The sequence below is a fragment of the Aquila chrysaetos genome, chromosome 13 (genome assembly GCF_900496995.4).
Source record: "Aquila chrysaetos chrysaetos chromosome 13, bAquChr1.4, whole genome shotgun sequence".
In the NCBI taxonomy this organism is placed as follows: Eukaryota; Metazoa; Chordata; class Aves; order Accipitriformes; family Accipitridae; genus Aquila; species Aquila chrysaetos.
Genome location: NC_044016.1, coordinates 25,421,857 through 25,427,856, shown reverse-complemented (window position 1 = coordinate 25,427,856; position 6,000 = coordinate 25,421,857).

Sequence of the window (6,000 nt, the reverse complement as noted above, 5' to 3'; positions counted from 1 at the left end):
CAGATTAAAAAGAACTGCCTGCAGTTCATCTCCATCTCCAGATAAATGCACTATCTTCATCTTAGGCTGTCTGAACCTGGGTTAGTACCCATCTGCCATACTGAGGAACTTTTAGTGAGGGTCCACGTGCCTTGAGGCAGATGGAGTGCAGTTATAGCTCATCACCAATTTCAGCTCTCGGGTGCCTTCTGCCAACCTTTCCTTAGGATGTGAAATGCCATATTCAAGCTCTCCCGTGTACTGAAACTAGTGGCACAGGTCACTTAGCGCCCTTCTTGCCTCATCTCGTTTCTTGGAGATCTGCCTATGCATGGGAATTCACATCTCATCACTTATTTCCTCCAGGATAACAAAGTAAAAAAGGATGCAAGACAAGTGCAACAAAGGATGCCTTAGCCACTTTAATATCCTAGGAAATTATACACAAAAGTATCCTGAGCTGTGATGTCCCGACAGCAGTTCTCATCCCTGTCTGTAAGTCTGATACAGCAGACATAGCAAGAGCTGTGATGGAGACCTCACTGTACTGTAAAGCCCCATTTACATGCCCTGTGCATATGCACAAACTCACTGAAAAGTAAACACAGTTCTGCAATGACTGTTCAGACCCTCAGGGTTTGACTGTGTCCTGCATCTCTTTTTTATTGGTATCTCAGTGTCTTGATAGTTTGTCCTGGGTTTCCAGAGAGGAGTTCACATTTTGCTCAAATGCTGTGCTTTGTGACAGCAAACAACTCCTAACAACACCTTGTAAAGTCTTGTGAAAGCAATACTGTCAGGTGCACCTCATTAGCTGTCCTGACAGCTGTAGCCTTGGGAAAAGACTTGATCCAGCACCATAAATACTAATGTAAACAGAGCAGGGGCTGCCACAGTGTGCAGCCAGAGTGAGACAGGGTTGCTGGGAGGGCCACCTGTGCACAGAGGTGGAGTAACATGACCATCGGCATTTCTTAGCTCTTTGCCCTCTTCAAGTCAGGATATCTTTTGAGGTTAGAGGAAACCAGGAAGTATAGGAAGGTTGGGATGCAGGTCCCTAAACGTAGGTGTCGTCTGCCATTTTACACGTAGGACCTACATGGGCTTGTGTATGACAAATAGACGTAGGGTTTTATATGTCTCTCTCCCTCTCTAGCGCACCTGTCAGTCCCACTTGGCTTTAATCCACCTGCACCAAACTCTAGCTACATGCCACCCCTCGTGCTTTCACAGCATGAGTCCTCCGCCAGTGATAATGGCTTCCTGGTGCCAGATCAGGTGCTCATCAATACTCTCCCTGCCTGTATGGGATCAAACCTTTCCAAATCATGGCTTATCTGCCAAGGATCATCATCCAAACAATGAACAGAGGTTGTGGCTGGCACAAGGAATGGTATTTGGTGACGCCACTTGCATTTCTCTCTTTCCAACCCACCTCCATGTTTCTGAGTGCCTACCTTGATGCATGGATTATTCTCAAACCTATTTCAGAAGAACAGTTCTACTAAGCATGGATTTAAGAGCTATTAATTTACTTGTGCTGCAATGATAAGGTTTAAAATTAACTTGCTCAAGCAAATCCTTGTACCAACATGTCAGCATCATGTTTCAGCCAACAACTGGTGCCATGTCTTACCTAGATCTCCAAAGCAAATTTCCAGCATGTTATTTAGGAGTGAACGAATTGCCGCATGGAAGAAGGTCCAGAGTCCATTGGCCTCCAACAGCAGGTGGTGCCAGGTGCATCTGAGGAACCCTGAAACTGGCACTCCTCACACCCACCCAGGTCTTCTCTTGACACATGAGATACGAGAGGTCTGATTTTAATGGCAAGGCCCAAGGATGCTGCTTTAGAAACTTCTCTTGTGATAAAGGTTAATGAAAGTATTCTCCACATGTGTCCACTCAGTGTCTAATTTCTGCATGGGTTGTGAGTTGCTGGTTTGGGTGACAACTGTCTTGGCAGAGGCTTAGAACTATGAGCTTGGGAGCAGGGAATCAGGGATGCTTTTGGTCTCACCATGCCCTGAGGAGGATATGCTCAGTTGGTTTTTTGGGTGGATCTGAGGGTGGAATAGGCATGATATTTGTTTCTGGATTTTACCTTGTTTTATTTTGTCCAATCAATGTATTGTGGGACATGTCTCTATACCTAAAGCCTGGCAACTAGAAATGATACAGGCTAAAGAGAATGATAGCTGTTGTGCCTGTTGGGCCAGTGATGATGCTGGGGATTAGTGACTATCAACTGTTTTAGTTTCAGTAGTTTGTCTGAGGCTTGGCAGTTGGCTCCTTTTTAGTCTCTGTAAAAAGTCTTTTGTGAACAACTCAAAGTGTAGGTCTCTGCACATATGTCTTTTCAGAGAAACTCTTCTTTTCATTACACATGTTCCAAGAGATGATAGATTTATGCTTTGTGCCAGAGGTGCACTTGGGTAAAGACAATTACACTGACTGGTTTACTGAGTAGGGAAGGGAAGTTTTTCTTACTTGTGGTGCAGAGATTGCAGCTCTGGCTTGATTTAGTTTCTGTTCAGGAAGATATTCCAGGTTGTTTATTGGTGGTTTGAGTTCCTCTTTTGATCAACATAATATTTTCTTTAATTAATGTTTACGTTTCTTCCATAGGGATAATTCATTCTTTTGGCAAATTGTTTAATGACTGACCTTTTATTCTGGAGGAATGATTTGAAACACTCTTAACTAGATGTTACACAGGAAACATTTGGAACTGTATCCTCTCTGCTCAGTGATTTAGTCTTGGCTGATGTTTGGTAACATTTCCACCCCGAGGAAAGACAATATAACTCGGAGTTTTAGTGCCACTCTCTTTGTGGACCATTGGACAGGTTTTAATGCAGGTAGATAATTTATTTCCTATCTTTATTGTCTCTAACAGACCTGTAGATAAGAGTTTGAACTGGTACTTTATAGCTCGTGTTTTCTTTCAAACCTTTTCCTCCCATGACTTTCTAAGACTCACCTTATATAAAACATGTAATTGTGGTACTGTTGGGATTTCTCCTAAAGAGATGGGTTTGCTTTGAGGGATTGCTTTTCCTCCATTTTAGCAGTGCTGGGAAGTAGGAAAGCAAATATTAATTTTCTGTAAGCAACACATGGACTAGACAGCCCTGGTTCTTTGCCACCATGTGGAGAAGTTCTGGGATCCATAGAGCTAACAAAAAAAACATTAGATGTAACCTTAGGCACTACCAAGAATACACAATAGCAATAGGAGGTGTGGTATGACAAAGTTTGAGGTAAGTGGTCTGGGCTTGGCTCCTGAGCACCGCAAATTTCTGCACCAGCTCCCTTCTGACTTCTCTGGGCTAAAGTGTGAGACACAGAAGGCAAATGGCTGTCAAGGGTCCTGGGAGATCAGCTTTTCTTGGACCTACATTTTGCAGAATGTGTGTTCACTGGTGACTCACCAGATCTCGTCGAGGTCCTCACAGTATCTCAGCTTTGGACCTGTAAGGATTGGATGGGAGTTGATTCTCTCTGTATTGACCCTTGACTCAAGCAGCTGCATTCCCGGGATGGCACCCAGTGCTAGTGGTTTCCCACTTGAGTTTCACAAGATCTGTTAGTCTCTTTTTTCAGGCCATATGAAAGAGACTTGGGAAAAAGTTTTGCCACTTAGTTATCACCAGGCCTTTATCCTGAGGCTTAAGGAGAGATAGAGGAACCTCTGGGGGATGAAACAGTGAGGGGTTTTGTCCCTTCTCTGGTTGTCATCTTTAGGCAAAGAATTTGGCAAATAGACTGCAAACTGTGTGTGGTTTGGCTATGAACCCTCATCATTCCTCCTTTGTTCTCAGTCGGGTTTTCTCTCTGGAGCATGCAACTTCTGCCTGAAACTCATGTGGTTCTTCCACTGGGTTGATTTCTGTTGATGGGGGCTGTGTTTTGATTATGGGGATTGAGTGTTCTTGATCTGTATTCCAGGTGCTTTTGGAGTAAAGGCTGCATTTGTCTCCTGTGTTCAGTTATTGTATAATGCCAAGGAAATGAGACAGGGCTTGGCCCTCACTGAGTTATTACAGTCTCTTTTTAACTGAGTCTTGGTTAGGAATATTGTGAAATTGCCTTTCTGGCCTTTTCATATTGCTTAGTTTAGGTTGCATCTGAGTGAGCAAAAGTATCTGAAGCAGGTATCTGAAGAAATCACTATCAGCTGCAAAGGAGAAAGTTTTCACTCTAAAATAGGCAAAGAATGAGTTAGAAATTATTCAGATAATCTAGAAGTTTTCAAATGGACTAGGACTGATAAATCTCAACCTGAGTTATCCTGAAGACCTTGTGGAAGTAATGTCAGAGTGATGCAACCTCTGCAAACCCACTGAGGGCAAACAAGGTGGACTGAAGATGAGAAAATGGAGAATGTAGTAGATAACTTTAAAAAGCATAGAATGGAGATGGGAAATCATCCACGGACCAAAGGAAATTTTCTCTGAAAAAGTCTTGATGGAAAACATTGAACAAACTGTATCTGGAAGACAAAGAAGACGAGTATCGGTTAATATTAGTTTGTCAAGTATAAATAACATTAAACCAGTTTGCTTTCCTTCTGCAATAAGGATAACAGGTCTTGTGGAAAGGGCAAAAGCAAGAGTTCCCACATTCCATGATTCTAGCCAGGCCTTCCTTAGCACTGTTTCATTTTATATTCTCATTATAATTTAGGGAAGCATGGTTTAGATGAGTGGTTTTCAGTCTTTTCTAATGTAGATCCGTGAGGAAGCTCACAATTCTCCATAGTAAATTTTAATTACTGAAAATATGCCTACTTCTCTTTGCTACATTTCAGAAACCCCTTAAAGGTAGCCCATATCAAAGCCTAAGGACAGTAATTTCAAAATCACTGGTTTACACAACTACCATAGGGCCAGTACAAAGCTGGTTGCACATGTGACTACAGAGTAGCCACTGACAGCCCACTGTTAAAATGTAAAACATATGGAGGTGGTTTCTTTGGAATATCTTCTAGGTTTGCTCTGTCACTAGCTAGTGAATCAAAAGTACATAGGTCTCTAGAGTCACAAATCATAGCTGGGAATGCTATGAAGCATTCTCCAGAAAATGATCTGAAAAGATTAATAAACTAATTGAAGAAGCTTAACTCATATCAACAGTGTTGTTCTGGAGGCAATAAAGCAAATACTATTCTTGTAAAAGCAAGACTATAGACCGCAAGACATAAGAAATGACCATTCTGCTCTGCTCAGTGCTTGGTAACAACTTAGCCTGTGCTGGTCTGTCTTACATCCCTGCAGATGGAGAAAGTCAAGAGAAGAACAGCACAAATGACTACTGATCTAGAAAATATGACTTAAGAAGAAAGATTGAATGAACTGGGTTCTCAGGCCAAAGGAAAAGAAGACTGAAGAAGTCATGAAGATCTTTTATGTCTTTAAATACATATGGGGTTGCTGTACAAAGAAAAGGAATAATGTTTCCCATAGTCACAATGAAAAATAATAGGCTTAAGTTCTGCAAAGGATATTCAAGATAAATGTTAAGAAAAACATTACAATACTAAGGGTTACAAAGTGGAGCCTGTGGGTTCCCCAGTGCTGCAGGTCTTTGAAACACAAGTTTGTCAGGAAAGGTGCAAGTACACTTGATGCAGCCTTAGGGCAATGGACTGACTGGTCTCAGAAGTCCCTTTACAGCCCTAATTTCTAGAAGCTTGTGAAGTTGTCCAATTCAAGCTAAGATAATATTTGATAGTGGATTTCATACAGCCCACGTGGCCAGCTGTCTCCAGTTTAAAGAGACAGGATAATTTACAATAAGCAGTTCTTTATAATACGGATTTATAGTACTACAGTCAGGTTTGTAGATGATTTTACTTGAAAATTATGTAGATGACACTAGTTATAACTCCAGATTGTAGCTGCTATTTGTTTTGCACCTGGGTTATATTTCAGTTATGTCTTGAACTTTTTATTACTTTGTGCATTTTCACTGTTAAGGATCTGCTTGTAAACCGTTACGTGTCTTGAAAACCTTGAC